The following is a 17,850-nucleotide window of genomic DNA, read 5'->3' as shown; positions in this document are numbered from 1 at the left end:
CCCTATTTTTTTTATCCTCTTCTTTTTCCCTCACGCTATCTGCGGCCAAGATGAAAGCGTTCGGGTGCTCTAGCCAAAGAGGGGGAGGGGGTGAATTAGGCACTATTAAAACCTTAACCTATGACTCCAACTAGTTTGCACAAAACTTAAACTATAACAAGCTATCTAGATGTGCAACTACGGTTCATCTTAGTGTAAAATCCTCATCCCAAAAGAGTTTTGCAACATATATCCAATCCTAGCAAGATACTACACTAAGAAAGTAAAGGCACACAAGTTGCAATATGAAATGCGGAAGCTTAAAGGGAGGGATGAGAGAAAGCGAACTCTCGACATGAGGATTTATCCCGTGGTTCGGTTTGCCACAAAGGCGCCCCTACGTCCACGTTGTTGAACCACTCACTAAGAGTATCGCTTCCCGGCAATCAAGTCTCTTCCGTGAACACAATCACGGTCACCTTGATCCCGATCTTCACTAAGGGAGATTTCCCACGAAGGAGGGGTCTCCGTCCCCCCGCACAAAGTCGTCGACGCCGCTCCACACTAAGCCGGAGGGTCATTGACTTGCCGGCGAGCCACCAAAGCTCCAAGGATGGCCGGCGCACCAAGATATAAGGATGGTTTACTCTAGAACCACAGCACAAGGATCTAAACCTTGCTTGATCACTCACTTAAGAGCTAACCTTGCACTAACACTCACAAAGCTTGTCCTAAGGACTAATGATTTTATCTTTATGCTCTTGGATGGCATGGAGATGTTCTTGGGTGTGTGTGGGATGTTCAGCAACTCCAGCAAGCTTCAAATGGCTAGGGTGAGGCGTATATATAGGCCACCAAGTCTTGTAGCCGTTGCTCCAACGGTCAGCAGAAAACAGCATACCATCGGATGAACCGATGCCTTTGTATGGGGCGGCGTCAGTTCATCCGGTCACTCTCAGACCTGAAGTAGCCGTTGAGCTTCTGACGCACTGTCTGCGACACCACCGGTTTAACTGATGACTGTGTGTCGGTTAAACCGGTCACTCACCGCACTCAACTAGCCGTTGGCCTCATTCTCTCCTGCTGACGTCATTACACCGGTGCTATGCTCCGATGCATCACCGGTTCAACCGGTGCTGAAGACTTGGCTCCTGCACGCTCGACATCGTCTCTGGAACATAGTACATTGAATGCACCGATGCCTCTCTTGACACCATTGATTCATCCGGTGCTTCACTTCTTTCTTCACTTGATCTTCAGAGGCGCACAGACTTGTGACAAAGCCAGGGCGTCGGTTCTTCCGACAACCATCAGATGCACCGATGCTATGGGCATCGGTTCTTCCGGTGCTACTGATTTTAGTAGAACTCGTCCAATTCAGTGTTTCTTTGAGTTCTTTCTTCGTGTTTTGCCTTGCATGACCTTTTTACTTCAACCCTGGGATCTAGAAATGTTCACTTAACAAAACCATTAGTCCCATTGATTGCGTTGTCATACGATCACCAAAATCAACCGAAATGGCATAAATGGTGCCATGTTCGTTGCAATCTTCCCCTTTTTGGTGATTGATGACAACACAATCAAAGCAAGCATAAAATTTGCAAGAATTGACAAATTTAACCACTTACACTCGCTTGGATGCTTACCATCGTCCAAAGGCAGTTTGGCCTCCCCCTAAAACCATGATCCCCTTTGTTCCTCCCCCTATTCGCTACTCCTCTCTCATATGTTGACTTGATCTACTTGGCATGTCTCCCCCTTTGGAATGGTTTTCCTTCTTGGGAACATCTCTCCCTCTTTGTTGGGAACATGCCTTGCTTTGATCCATATTTCTCCCACTTTAGAATCAAATCACCTAAAAGGTCTTGCACCTAAAATGTCTTATAAAACAATATAGCTCAAGAGAAGATTAGTAGTCTAGGGAGTTAGTTTCATGACTTATGATCCAATTGTATGATATCAATTAAGATACCAAATGAAAATTTACTATGGTGGATCAAAAAATCACGAAACTAGCATGACATGAGCTAAGCTTTCCACAAGTGTGTACACAACATGATAATATGATAATCAAGTGTACAACTAAAAGATTCAACAAGAAATCTTAGATCATATCATGCACGGAGGTAACTCTAAAAAAAATAAGAAATTAACAATTATACCAATTGAATGAATTTAGAGCCTTGCATACCTCCGGGGGACTCTTTGTTTACCTTGCATGTACCAATTGAAATTGACTTGCAACCAATTGAAAGTCTTTAAAGGAAGAGCACTTGGTACACCAAAGTTAAGCAAATGTATGAGCACATAGCCTATGAACTTAGATATGAGCATTTAAGTTCAATAGAGCATGGCTCAATATGCATGAAACACAATTTATCTAATCACTCTTATAGAGTTGTTTGTTCACATTGAGCGTGAATAACATTCTCTTAGAGTGTTAACTCCACGTGAGACTACAAAAGATAGACTTGCAAACATGTTAGTCTCAAAATCACAACCTATAGGATGAACTCCCCCTAAATATGTGCATTTAGTGTTTGAATCACCAAGCAAATGTATGCACATTGATTTTGACACAATTGGGAAGTTTACCCTATAGCTTGTGTTCATGGTACACATATGAAACACATACCTTATGAAGTCTATGTACCATGAAGGATAACCTTGTGTAGCTTTCTACACACTTATCAAACTATGTAGGTTGCTCATGTGTTAGAATCATGACACAAGCAACCCACCATATATAACACTAGGAGATGCAATGTATACAAACAACCTAGCAAAAGAAATAGAGCTACATGATGCTTGAATTGAAGTCTAGCTACCATTACCTTATGGGGGACTTGGGCAACGAATATCCAAGTTGTGAGCTTAACTTGTTTTGGCTTGAACCTTCCCTTGAACTTTTAAGCTAAGTCTCCAAATCCCCCGAAACCATTCTTGGGCTTCAAGTCTCTTTTGGAACCCACACCATTTGAGGCCCCTTCAAGTTGGTGATGATGTCCTTGGGCACCCAAATGGAATGGTTCCAACTCCTTTCCTTCTTCCCAACCTTGTGAGCAACCACCTTGCCATTGGTTTTCTTTTTGATCACTTAGGAGGTGTTATTGCTTTTATTCCTCCGGTTGGGCTTGGTGTAGATGAGAGAACTCTTGATTGTGAGTTTCTTCTTGTTCTTCTCATCTGGAAGCTTCTTCCTTGGTTGAGGACACATGTTGGACTTGTGGCCTTCTTTGTGGCACTTTGAGCAAGTCACGGTGGACCCCTTCTCAAGCTTCTTCACCATGTTTTCACGGTTATCTTGAGAAGGTTGGACATTGCTCTCTATGCTTTTGCCCTTCAATCTATACAAGTCCTTCATGAGCCTTTCCACTTCTTGCTTGAGCTCATCATTCTCCTTGGCAATGAGATCATCACATGATTCTACAATAACATTCTCATAGTATTTATCATTGCAAGGGTTAGAGCAAGATTCATCAATTAAGTCAATGCAAGAAGTTGAAGCATCTATCCTAGAAATTGGAATTGCACAAGGGATAATTTGCTTCATTTCCAAAAATTCATTAGTATCATTAATGCTCTCAAATTTTAATTTAAGCTCTTCATGCTCATTGCTAAGCAATTTGAATTTGCACATCAAATCTTCAAAATTTGTAGCAAGAGAAGCATTTAGATCTTTGAGAGCACTAAGGTTTTTTATTTCCTTTGATTGCTTCTTAATGACTTTTTGGTGCTCATGAACAAGGTCAAGAAGTTCATCAATTGAAGGAGAGTCGGAGTCATCATCACTTACATCGCTATCCATTTCTTTGGCCATAAAGCAAGTGTTGGATGATGATCCCATGCGAGTGGTGAATTTCTTATTTGATTCGTCACTTGAACTTGCACTTGATTCTTCACCACCGTTTACCCATTCACCAAATATGGCATATGATTCATGTTTTGGCTTCTTCTCCTTTTTTTGCTTGCTCTTCTTGAACTTCTTCTCAACCTTCATAAGTTGATGGTGAGGCCCATCTTTGAGGAAGACCATATACCCCATTGAGTTGATTTCCTTCAAGCATTTGTTCATCTTCTTTACTTGTTTATAGAGGTTGGGGTGCATTGGCTCTTTATCATCACTTGAGGAGTTTCTTGCATCCTCTTCTTCCTCATCACTTGAGCTACCTTTGATGGCCATCTTCTTCAACTTCTTGGGTTGCTCGCATGCAAGTGCAGTATGTGTTGTGAAGAAGATGGCGCTTTTGTCTTGATGTCATTGCGTAGCTCATGGGCGATCACCTTGTTGAGGACTTGATTTGGTGTCATTGTGTCGAGCGCTTTCTCATATAGAATTGTGGTTACCAAATCATAGTCCGGCCTTCGGAGTGAGTGAAGGATCTTGCGAATGAGTTCCAAATCTTCAATTTGATTCACACCTAAGGAATTAATCTCATTCACAAGAGTGTTCAAATGTGAGTACATAGATTCGGCATTCTCATCATCAAGTTGTTTAAAGCTATTAAGCTTATCAATGAGAACATGAGATCTTTCGTTGGCAACATCCTCCGTGCCCTTATGGTTCTCAATGATAGTCTTCCATAGCGTTTTAACATTTTCACAAGAATAAACCCGATTGAACACATTGTCACTAAGAGAAGACAAAATTATGCATTTAGCGGTAACATCATATTGCTTCTCTTGTTGACCATTATTTTTTACACCTTCACATACAACTCTCCAAACATTTAGCCCCGTCGCTTGGAGATGGGCTTGCATCAAAACCTTCCATCGTTGGAAGCCCGTGCTGTCGAACCGTGGAGCGGGACTAAAAGGATCCATTCTTTCCCCCTAAGTGCTAACTCACTAGGTGGTGAAGCCTACCGATCTAATGAGCCGGTAAACACAAATTTGCAAATGGAATTGACTTTCTTTGTGAGAGAAGTGAGTCCCGGCTCTGATATCAATTAAAAGCGTTCGGGTGCTCTAGCCTAAGAGTGGGAGGGGGTGAATTAGGAACTATTAAAACCTTAACCTATGGCTCCAACTAGTTTGCACAAAACTTAAACTACAACAAGCTATCTAGATGTGCAACTACGGTTCACCTTAGTGTGAAACCCTCATCCCAAAAGAGTTTTGCAACCTATAGCCAATCCTAGTAAGATACTACACTAAGAAAGTAAAGGCACACAAGTTGCAATATTAAATGCGGAAGCTTAAAGGGAGGGATGAGAGAAAGTGAACTCTTGACACGAGGATTTATCCCGTGGTTCGGTTTGCAACAAAGGCGCCCCTACGTCCACGTTGTTGAACCACTCACTAAGAGTATCGCTTCCCGGCAATCAAGTCTCTTCCGTGAACACAATCACGGTCACCTTGATCCCGATCTTCACTAAGGGAGATTGCCCACGAAGGAGGGGTCTCCGTCCCCCGCACAAAGTCGTCGACGCCGCTCCACACCAAGCCGGAGGGTCGTTGACTTGCCGGCGAGCCACCAAAGCTCCAAGGATGGCCGGCGCACCAAGATACAAGGATGGTTCACTCTAGAACCACAGCACAAGGATCTAAACCTTACTTGATCACTCACTTAAGAGCTAACCTTGCACTAACACTCACAAAGCTTGTGCTAAGGACTAAGGATTTTATCTTTATGTTCTTGGATGGTTTGGAGATGTTCTTGGGTGTGTGTGGGATGTTCAGCAACTCCAGCAAGCTTCAAATGGCCGGGGTGAGGCATATATATAGGTCACCAAGTCTTATAGCCGTTGCTCCAACGGTCAGCAGAAAACAGCATACCATCGGATGAACCGATGCCTCTGTATGGGGCGACGTCGGTTCATCCGGTTACTCTTAGACCTGAAGTTGCCGTTGAGCTTCTGGCGCACTGTCTGCGACACTACCGGTTTAACCGATGACTGTGTTTCGGTTAAACCGGTCACTCACAGCACTCAACTAGCCGTTGGCATCTTTCTCTCCTGCTGACGTCATTACACCGGTGCTATGCTCCGATGCATCACCGGTTCAACCGATGCTGAAGACTTGACTCCTGCGCGCTTGACATCATCTCTGGAACATAGTACATTGAATGCACCGACGCCTCTCTTGACACCGTCGGTTCATCCGGTGCTTCACTTCTTTCTTCACTTGATCTTCAGAGGCGCACAGACTTGTGATAAAGCCAGGGCGTCGGTTCTTCCGACAACCATCGGATGCACCGATGCTATGGACATCTGTTCTTCCGGTGCTACTGATTTCAGTAGAACTCGTCCAATTCAGCGTTTCTTTGAGTTCTTTCTTCGTGTTTTGCCTTGCATGGCCTTTTTACTTCATCCCTGGGATCTAGAAATGTTCACTTAACAAAACCATTAGTCTCATTGATTGCGTTGTCATACGATCACCAAAATCACTCGAAATGGCATAAATGGTGCCATGTTCGTTACACAAGATGCAGATGCTCTGCCTCGTCACGCATGGTGAGCAATGAATCTGCTCCAGACCTGATGCTTGCTAGCATCTCCTCTTTGCTGCTTTCTGCACTTCGATCGGCAACAACGTTCCCCGTGCGTCCATCCCCGGCGGGCGCAACTCCATTAGTTTGCCTAAATAGCGGCAACCATGCATGCATCCCTCACTGGTGAATACCACCCATCATTTGATGACTCTGATGTGGTTGCATGCCTACTTTTTACAAATTAATCAATGCAAATAGTACTCGTCAATTCTATGGTGGAAGATGTGGATGTGCCATCTTTTTACAGAACTAATCAAACCAATGAGGTTGCAATGTGACGGCTGCTATTATAGAATAGAGGACTAAGATTCACGCGCATTGGCCATTTGATTTACTTTCCCCCAAAATATTCTTCTTCCGGTGGAAATTAGCTCACTAATTCTCCATCGGTGGTTTTTGGCAGGAGAGTGGTGGCGCCAACTAGTAGATGATTTGGATCTGGCTCTATGAATGTAATTACTGTTGTAGTTTCTATTCAGATTAAGTTGCGTATCTTTTTTTATTTATCAAATTGGCATGATATTTCTACATATCGAAGCACCTTTACAGGAGATCAAAGCATGTTCTGCAGGTGGAAAGCAAATGACATACCCTTTTTTCGCAAGATCTGAAAACAAATTCCAATTGCTTGTGGGACCAGTTTGACAACAATTCTTTTGTGTTTAGAATTAATCTCCAATTTTAATCCAGCATGGATGTTTAGTCACTTTTTTTTGTTCCTAGAAAAACTGTAGTCAAATTTTGTTCATCTGTGTGTTTATGCAGATAACTTGGAGTAATTATTTCTTTATTGTATAAATATTACTTGTTCGTACTTTGAAATTACTCCTCAAAAATTACTCTAGTAGGAAATAAAAAAAGGAGTAGGTACTAATACTCGATTGGCATAGAAAATTACTCCTTCGTTTACAAACTAATTGTTATTCTAGTAACTAATTACTCATCTCCTATGGTTCTATCGTTCATTCACTTTAAAAAATAGAATTGAGTTAGATTAATTACTCCATGTCTAACTACTTTTTTCTATAAATAACTACTCCAGGCAACTTTAGCAAATTTACTCCTTTTGTTCCCCATGACTAAATTTTGTGAATAAGTTATTGTTTCACTCCTTGACTAATTACCCCAGGAGGTTATATAGGTATGCCATCTTGATGGCGAAATTGGTTAGTTCGACGAAAGATAAACCGAACCATTGTCTTCTTGGCGACCTCGGAAACCATTTTACCGTTGGGGATACTAATTCATCAGATTCCTACTACTGCATGCATTTGAGTGTTGCATACATGCAGGGCTACATGTCTCCCCTCAAAATCTCGTCCACCTACGAGGCGCAAGCAAAACTTAATTTTCATTAATAGCAATGAACCTCCATGGAGGCCCCACACGGTGCATGCAAAAAAGTCATGCATGCATCATTAAGGTTTAATTAGCCCTCAATCCTTGGACAACGAGGATAGAGGCGGTGATCATGCCTATCCACTTCACATTAATGGGGAGGTGATTGCGTCATTGATGGCAATGACAACCTGACATTAAAATTAGCATTACACAAAAATTGTATCTATGACGCTATGTGATTTTTACTACCCGTGATGAAAATGGAGTAAAAAGTTGTCTAGCGAGCTCAACATAGCTCCGAACAAAAGCGGCAGCACATGTTGAATATTTCTCGTCGAAACTGATTTTTTACAGTTGCGGGATGAATTTGCTGATGAATTAGACATTATCGGATCTTCGAGAGCCCGCTGCTGTTAATTTTTACAAATGGGTCTCAAAATAGGAGCCCGCTGCGCATGGTAGATTGGTAGTAAAATTTTTAGGTTCCAACCAAATCAAATAATGTTGGTTGCTATTTTTTACTTTCCAAATATTTAATATTTTACACCCCTAAACTCAACTCATACCTTCATCCATAGCCAATAAAAACTTCAACCTAACTCGTGCTTGGAGCTGGAAAAAAAATAAGCACAGATATATTAGTTGAGCATAGCAGTAAATTTTTTACTCCCCAACCAAACCAAACAAAGCAGCCATGGAACACTTTTTATTCGGTTCGCCCCAAGACTGTAATTTTTAGCTTGTTGGAGGTCCGGCGACTGCCATGCGCGCCAAAAGCATCGTGGAGGGCTGCACATTGCATTCACAAGCGAGCATTAACTCACAATACAGATGGACGACTTCCAAGTCAGAGTGAGCATTAATTTAGGATGGACGGGAAACAAGTTATTCCTTTTACTATTGCAATGCTGGTGGGGTGTAATTTCAGAGCTGTTAGACGTCCGGCGAGAGCGCCACCGTGCGCACTAAATAACTATTCAGCACCGGACAAGACAGCACCGGAAACATATTTGCATCAATGAGTATTCTTTTTTCCCTAGCAACATCCTCATGAATCATCCATATCTTTTTACAGACACGCTACATGACCGCGAAGAAGCCAAAAGGGAACCGTAATGGTACCACTAAACTCACACATCGTTGACTACGTTTAAACTCTAAATTTTTACTTCCTCACAATCCAATTTATACTCCATCTGCATGCTTCCCACAAACGTGCAATAATTTCCATTACTCTAGACATCCAATTTATACTCTAGAGTTGCTGATGTGAGAACATCTCAACGCCCCTGACATGGCGCCTCTTTTTATGGTACGGAGGTTGTCGTGGTGTCCAAACCCACAGCCGAGTGGCGTAGTGCACCCGCCTAAGCCCAGAGGGTGAGTACTCGGGGGTTAGCTAGAACTAGTTTGATCTTGCTGGAAGAACACGATGAACACCACCGATTTAGAGTGATTCGGGCCGCCGGAGCGTAATACCCTACGCCCACTGTGTGTTGTATTGCTTGTGTTCCCTTAGTCTCGAGAGAGTCTGAGAGCCCTCTTTTCTGTACAGCGAGCGCCTCCCCTTTATATCTCAAGGGAGACACGTATATGGCCGTTGGGTCCCCGACAGATGGGACCAATCGATGTAGTATAAAATAACGTACTGTTCATGCATTATGGCGTTGCAGGCGAACGAGATCTCATTACTGGATTTTCTTGCCTGCCCGCGGGGATCCTCCGTCCAGCATATCCATGCCCTGTCTTGTCGAAACGGCGCCACGGTATAGCTTGCGGCGTTGCCTGCAGCATAGCTGAACGGGCTGTGTAGCTTGTGGCGTAGGCGGTATGATGGAAAAGTGCCGTGCCGTCGTATATGCCGATCTCCTCGTTCTTTCTGTTGCTGCTGGAAGATTTCGGCCTCCAGCTTCAACATCTCACGCCGCACTCCATCCTCCTGACGGCCATCTTCGTCCACCTGTGCGAGATGTTCGTGGGGGTGCGGCCCTGCGTCATCCTCTTCCGCCACTTCTTCGTCCTGGTGAAGTCTGAGAAGAGCAAAGACGAAGTGGGGGCGTACTACTTCTAGACGAGGAGCGACTTGCGGACGCCCTACATCCCCGGGCTCACAGGCGGAAAGTGGGAGGATTGGCGGAAGGAGTGGGTGATCACCACCACCGAAGCCAACGAGCGCCTCGTCATGCCGACTGGGGGACCCGCCTCCGACCGCCAGTCCTGGAGGGCCAAACCGTCCCTGCCGTCGGAGTTCGACTCCGTGCTGAGCAAGATCAGGGCGCTGGCGGAGGGCGGCCTCACCTCGCTACACGTGCTCGGGGACTTCCTGAAGCGCCGGATCGCCCCTCTGAAGAAGCGGCCGCGTCCTGCCTGGGCCCCAAGACTGCAGCAGGACCCACCGCGGGGAGGACAGCGATCTAACCCAGGAAGCCCTGGAGGTCTTGGTGCGGGCGGTGACGGGGGAGATCTTCATCCCGGAGCACCTGATCCTTCCTCAGGGTGTCGTCCCCCTCTGTGAGGACTCACGCCTGAGGACTGCGATGCTGGCCACCCTGCCGACCCTCGATGACGGTGGGCTGGCAGCGCGCCAGACTGGAGGCGACCCGGACCGTGGGATCCGGATCCCTGGTGCATCCGGGGAACAGGCCATGCCGGGCACCGCGGGGTCCGGCCCTTCTGCCAAGGGCAAGCAGGCCGTGGCTGGTAGCGCCGCCACAAGTGGCCCCGGCCAGGCCCGGAGCAGCTCCGGCGCGTCGTCGGGGGAAGCGGGCCGGCGCAGGTTGCACCGCGGCGACGGGACCCCAGTTATGGAGCCCGCCGCGAAGCGTCAGAGGACCGCTGAGGACGCGGGCCAGGGTAGCTCCCGGGCCCCCGGCTCTCGCGGGACCCCTGGAGTAGCCGCGCCGCCGCCACCACCGCCGGGAGATGTCTCCCCCCGGCAGCAACAGCAGCAGCAGCAGCAGCCACGAGGTGCGCCTACGTCGCCGTCACGGGAGCAGCAACAGCAGCAGCAGAAGTAGTCACAGCAGCAGAAATCAGTCGCCGAACCTCCGCGGGCGCTGGAGACCCGGCGCTTCGGCGTAAGTGTTATTCCGTTCACTCCCCTTATTCTCGGCGCTTCGCTTTTTGCTGAAGGCTTCTTCTCTTTGTTTGCCAGGGCCTCTCGCCCAGGCAGCTCTTCCACCGCCGCTGGCTCGTCAGCAGGGGTCCAGGCGACCGGGGCCTCGGTGGCAACGGCGGGAGCGACGGCGGATGCGGGGAGCTCGGGTGCGGCGGCATCCGCTAACCCGAAGGTGCCCAGGGCGGCGGCGGCGGATGCGCCAACGCCATGCGCAGCAACGCCCGTCGCAGCGGCGGCAGATGCGTCAATCCCAGGCGCAGCCACACCCAACGCGGTGGCCCCCGAGGTCCCGGCTACGGCGGCAGTCGCACCGACACCGGGCTTGGCGACGGCGAGCGCAGCGGCAACGGGCGCGGCAACGGCGAGCACTTCGGTTCCTGAGGTCCCGACGCCTGTGCCGGACATCCCCTCGCCCAGCTCCCAACCTGCGGCAGAGGAAGAGCTGGAGGAGGTCTCTGGTCGGTGGCTCCTGCAGGGTCCCCCTGAGGAGGATGCGGCTCCCCTCCCCCAGGTGCTGGTCCGGGTCCGGCGAACGATTGAAGAGGCGACCTCTACCGCCGAGGCAGCATTCCGGCGGGAGTGGGTTGCTCTAGAGAGCGAGCGTCAGCACCTCGGTGACTGGCATGTCCGTCTGGAGGAGCGCACGAAGGCCGAAGCTTCCCGTGCCGCCGCCGCCCGGTCCGAGCTTGAAACTGACCAAGAGTCCTACAGGAAAGGTCTCCGAATGGTGTTCGACCGGGAGTTTGCGGTGGCGAATCGGGAAAAAGCCCTGGCACTGCGGGAGGAGGCTATTGCCAAGGAGGAGGCCAGCCTCGCGGCCCAGCAGTCCGAGTTCAAGTCCCGCAGCCAGGGACTCGAGGTCCGCAAGCTGGAGCTCGACAAGCTCTCCGAGTCTCTACACCAATGGCGCCAGGAGCTGCAGGCGACCGCCAGCAAGCAGGCTGTTGCCGAGATGGAGCTCGAGGAGGATAGGATGTCCCTTGCAAAGCGGGAATCCCACGCCACCAACATAGAGATTCAGCTTGTGCTCCAGCGCGAGGTCCTCAAGTCCCTGAAGGAGTCGGCGGTGAAGAAGGAGGCCAAGCTCGAGGAAAGGACCCGCCAGGTGGAGGCGGCCAAGGCAGCACTGGACGCCCGGGTGCAGGAGACGGTCTAGGAGGCGGTCCGGAAGCTGCAGGAGGACCAGCTCAGGGGGCCCCAGCGAATCGTCGACTGGGCGAGCGAAGCGATCTTAGCGCTGGTGCCACTTGGGATGAGTCCAATACAAGTGGCAGAGCCGCCAGCTTCGATTGCTAACGCCCTCCCAGTGCTGAACTCTGCTTCAGACAGACTCCAGCGTCTGGAGCCGATCCTTGCTGGGCAGCTTGAAGCCGAGGGTCGCGAGCTGATCCAGATGGTGGCGGAGCACATTCTGACCTACCTCCGGAGCCACGACCCAGCCATCTCGCCAGTCCCCATGGTCGATGGTCCAGTGGCGGAGACGGAGGCCTCTGCTCGAGAAGGCGTGCGGGACGTCGTCGACTTCGTCGCTGCTTACTTCAAGCGTGAGCCTGCAGATTCCGGAGCTGGGCCATCACAGCAGTAGCACTTTTGTTTTGTTTTTTGCAGATGTAAAAATATTGTACTTGTTGAAATTTTGAATAGAAGAAAATTTCAACTTAGCTGTTTGTCAGTTATTCTGGTTTGCGGTATGCAGCACCCCGGCGCCCTGGCCCCCTGGTAGATAGGTTCAGTTGTTAGGACCTATCTGCCATCCGAGCCGTAGAAGACACTCCGGACCCACGTATGAGGTTGAGCAAGCGTCCTTAGGCGTAGGTGTAGCATAGATTGCAAGTCGAATGAGCGACTTATTCCCTGTGTAGCAGAAAGAACTACAGAGAGGAAAATCAAACTCGCTTGTATGGTAGTAATGATACTGCAACTTAGCTGTTTGACACATGCAGAATCGATCCTTGGTGTCTGGCTCAAAGCGAACGCTCCGGGCACCCTGGGAGACAGGCTCAGTTGTTTTGAGTCTGTCTACCACTGAGACTGGACCTCGATCTGCATGAAGCCTTAAAGCGGATGCCAGGACCCCCTGGTAGGTAGGCTCAATGTTTTGACGCTAGCTACCACCAGTCAAGATCTAACCTGCATACCACTCAAAGCTAAAGCTTAGTAGCAGGCCCGCGGGACTTATTCTGGACCGGCCCCCAAGCTAGTACAAGGTCCGGGGCTCCGGATACGCAGGTCCAGGCAGGTCATTGCTTGTTACAGAGTGGTGGAGTGTGTAGGCTTAGGGTACGGAACCAGGCTAATGCGCTACATAGGGCCCCATACCGCTCTAGGATACAAACACGACTTTACCGGACCTGGCTCCGACGTTCCGGACCCCTCCCTAGCAGTGGGTGAGGCCATTCTGTCGTACTCGATCCTTTGAGATATGGAGCTGGACCTGCCGTGTAGGACTTAGGAAGCCAACCCTTGAGCTAGAACGAGGTCCGGGCCCCTAATTACCCAGCTCCGAGTACTAGAGCACTCGTTACAGGGTGGTGGAGTGTGTAGGCTTTGGGTACGGAACCGGCTAAGCGGCTTCACAGGTCTCCGGACCACCCCAAGAAACAAGCACCCGCTCTCCAGAGCAGGTCCCTAGGGGTCCGGACCCCTCTCCAGCTGCAAGGGAGTCCGGACCTATACGACAGTCCAGCAACTCAATACAGATCTTAGTTGTAGCGACAAGAGTGGAAGTCTGCACGGGGGTTAGAAATGTAAAAACTCAAGAATCGAAATGCGAAATAAGATTTTGACACAAAGACAGAACTGGGGGCAAATCTTTCCTTTGCAACTTGATATACATGGCTTGCGTGATGGATGACAGAGGCCGGGTTTATGAGGGCGGACCTCTACCGCTCTGGACCGCGCGTTCTGCTAGCTGATGGTGCGATGGATGCTAGAGGCCGGGTTTATGAGGACGGACCCACACCGCTCTGGGCCGCACGCTAATTCTATCTTATTACAAAGGAAAAATTCATCTCCCTGCTCTGTCTAAGTGTAAAACTTACGCAGATGTTCTATATTCCATGGGTTGGGTAGCGGCACCCCATCTTCTGTGGCAAGGCGAACGCATCCGGGCCGGCATACTTCTGTAACCTTGAAGGACCCCTCCCAGCTAGGGGAGAGTTTGTGGAGCCCTGCTCGGTTCAGAATCCGCCTCAGGACGAGGTCACCAGCCCAGAGCTCCCTACTGTGCACGAACCGTTGATGATAGCGCCTGAGTGCCTGGTTGTAGCGTGCATTTCGGATTGCTGCTCGCCACCTTTGTTCGTCAACGAAGTCCACATCATCACGCCGCAGTTGTTCCTACATGGATTCGTCAAAAGCCTGGACCCGTGGTGAGCCCAGGTGAATTTCCGGGGGAAGGCATGCTTCAGCCCCGTAGACCAGGAAGAAGGGGGTCTCCCCGGTGGCTCGGCTGGGTGTGGTCCGATTGCCCCATAGTACGCACGGAAGCTCATCAACCCATTTGGCACCATGCTTCTTCAAGCAGTTGTAGGTGCGGGTCTTGAGTACCGTGAGGATCTCTGCATTCGCTCTCTCGACCTGTCCATTGCTGCGGGGATGTGCTACGGACGCAAAGCATAGCTGGATGCCGATGTCCTCACAGTACTCTTGGAAGAGTCTGCTTTTGAATTGGGTCCCGTTGTCCGCGATGATGCAGCTTGGGACGCCAAATCTGCACACAATAGACTTGAGGAATGCGACTGCTGATTTTTTAGTGATGTTCACCACAGGGGTAACCTCCGGCCATTTTGTGAATTTGTCAATGGCGACGTAGAGGAACCGGTACCCGCTGACGGCCCGGGGGAACGGCCCCAGGATATCCACGCCCCATATGGCGAATGGCCATGAGGGCGGGATCATTTGAAGAGCTTGAGCCGGTATGTGTATTTGCTTTGCATGGATCTGGCATGCTTTGCATGACCTTACCAGCTCAGCCGCATCCTGGAGTGCTGTCGGCCAATAGAAGTCATGCCGAAAGGCCTTACCAACAAGTGTGCGAGATGAGGAATGACTTCCACACTCGCCTCCATGGATCTCCGCGAGCAACTCGCGGCCCTCTCCCTGGGAAATGCACCGCATGAGGATACCATTGGCGCCACGGCGGTAGAGATCCCCTTCTACCACCGTGTAGCATTTAGCCAATCGTACTATGCGCTCAGCGGATGCATCGTCATCAGGAAGGATATTGTCTTTCAAGTAGTCCCGGATCTCGGAGATCCATGCATCGGGAGCTCCCTGAGCAGGTGGGAGTAGCTCTATGAGGTCTCCAGGATCCTCGACAGAGCACACAACCGGGGCGGGCACCACAGGTGGAATACCACCGGGGCCGCTAGCTTCGAGGTGCTAGCTTGATCCCCTTCACCCAGTTTGGCAGGCTGTGCGGTAGGTCTCAGCAACCGTCTTTCAAAGACGCCCTCGGGCACGGATGCCTAGGTAGATGCTCTCGCGAAGAGATCATCTGCTGCTGAGTTGAATTCGCGGGGAACATGTTGCAGTTCCAAGGCGTCGAAGTCCTTCTCGAGCTTCCTCACGTGGATGAGGTATGCCGCGAGCTGGGGATTGTTGCAGCTGCAATCCCCTCGGACCTGCTTGATGATTAGCTGAGAATCTCCCTTCACCAGAAGCTGCCGGACCCCCAGAGACAGGGCTTGTGTCCGACCAAAGATCAGAGCTTCGTACTCCGCCATGTTGTCGGTGGCCTTGAACTCAAGGTGCACCATGTACTTCAGCTGATCTCCGTTTGGGTCGATGAGGACCACACCAGCTCCAGCCCACTGCTTGCAGACGGACCCGTCAAAGAAGAGTGTCCAGTGGGGCTCGATGAAGACTGGTGTCCTGACTTCCGGGTCCGGGGGTCCGGCGTTGAGGTCCGAACCCCTAGAATTGCTTGGGGAAGGAGTTCATTCTGCTATGAAATCAGTCAGGATTTGGCTTTTGACTACATGGCGAGGCTGGAAGTCCAGCTGGAACTCAGCCAACTCTGCTGCCCACTTGGCGATGTTGCCCGTGGCGTTGGAGTTGTGTAGGATCGCTCTTAGCGGGTAAGAGGTCACTACGACAACTCTGTGTGCCTGAAAATAGTGGTGCAGTTTCCTGGACGCAATATGTATGGCATAGATAAGCTTATGTGTCTCAAGATACCTGGCCTTTGCCTCATGGAGAACTTCGCTGATGTAGTAGACCGGCTTCTGGATGGTCCGGACCCTGGTGACCGGGTCTGGCTCGCCCTTGTCCACCACGTCAGGTCCTTGGGCCCCCAGCGGTTCTAGGTTCCCACTAGGTCGAGGCTCCTCCGGACCCCCTTGTCCGGGGTCCGGACCTTCAGACAGAGGAGTGGCTGCCGGACCCCCATGTCCGTGGTCAGGCTCACCATCCTTGGCCGGGGAGACCCTAGTGTCCCCCTGGCGAGCTTGCTCCGCCCTCTCGGCGACCAGCACCATGCTGACCGCTTCTGCAGATGCAGCAAGATACAGAAACAACGTCTCACCTGGCTCTGTAGCCACCAATACTGGCAGTGAGGTGAGGTGTTGCTTCAGCTCCTAGAAGGCTTGTTCAGCCTCTCCAGTCCAAGAGAATGGACTGGACTTCCTCAATAGCTTGAAGAAGGGGAGGGCCCTCTCAGCCAGCCTCGATATGAAGTAGCTAAGAGCGGCCATGGATCTAGTAAGCTTCTGGACATCCTTGATGCGGCCGGGAGGCCTCATCGCTTCGATCACCATGATCTTGGCTGGGTTTGCCTCGATACCTCGATGTGAGACCAGGAAACCCAGCAGCTGCCCTGCCGAGACGCCAAAAAAGCTCTTCTCGGGATTCAGCTTCGTACGCGTGGCGCGCAGTCGGTCGAAGACGAGGGACATGTCCTCAACTAGTGTTGACCCTACCTTAGTCTTGACCACAATGTCATCAGCATACACCTCAACAATATCTCTAATTAGATTACAGAAAATTTTGTTCATAGCTCGTACAAACGTAGGTAAGGCATTCCGTAGACCATATGGCATGACAATATAGCAAAAAAGTCCATTCACTGTTACAAAAGCAGTATGTTTCCTATCCTCTCTAGACATCTGGATCTGGTGGAAACCAGAGTATGCATCTAAGAAAGACAAAAGGTCACACCCGGAGGTGGAGTCCACGATTTGATCGATACGTGGAAGAGGATAGGGGTCTCTAGGACATGTCTTGTTAAGGCTGGTGTAGTCGATGCACATCCGAAGCTTCCCGTTGGCCTTTGGGACGACGACCAGGTTGGCCAACCACTCGGGGTGGTGGACCTCCTCGATGAAGCCAGCGTGTAGCAGCTTGCAGACTTCTTCACGGATGAAGTTCTACTGCTCCACGGACTGCTTTCGAGGCTTCTGGCGTACCAGCGTGGCGTCGGGGTAGATCCTAAGATGGTGCTCGATCACTTCCCTGGGGATCCCGGGTATCTGTGACGGTTCCCAGGCGAACATGTCCACATTTGCCCGGAGGAAAGTGATGAGCGTGTCTTCCTATTTCTCCTCCAGGTTTCCCGTGATGCGGGTGGTCCTGGAGGAGTCCGCTCCGATCAACGTCGTCCGGATCAGACGGCTGAACCTTAGGTGCCTTTGCGGGCGCCCTGGCTTGCGAGGTGGATGGGTCCTCCTCAGAACGTGCAACCTCTGCCGCCAGAGCATGCAGTCTCTCGACTGCAGCGACGGCAGTGGTGCAGTCACCCCGCACGGTGAGGACAATGGCAGGGGAAGGTATCTTCAGGACCAAATACCCGTAATGGGCAATGGCCATGAAGCGGTAGAGAGCCGGCCTGCCAATGATGGCATTGAACGGGAGGTTCACCTCCGCAACATCGAACTAGACGCTCTCTGTGCGGAAGTTCTCCTCGGTCCCGAACGTGACC

This window comes from Panicum virgatum, chromosome 6K (genome assembly GCF_016808335.1).
Source record: "Panicum virgatum strain AP13 chromosome 6K, P.virgatum_v5, whole genome shotgun sequence".
Lineage (NCBI taxonomy): Eukaryota > Viridiplantae > Streptophyta > Magnoliopsida > Poales > Poaceae > Panicum > Panicum virgatum.
The sequence above is the reverse complement of the archived record's forward strand: the minus strand, read 5'-3'. Positions refer to the sequence as shown.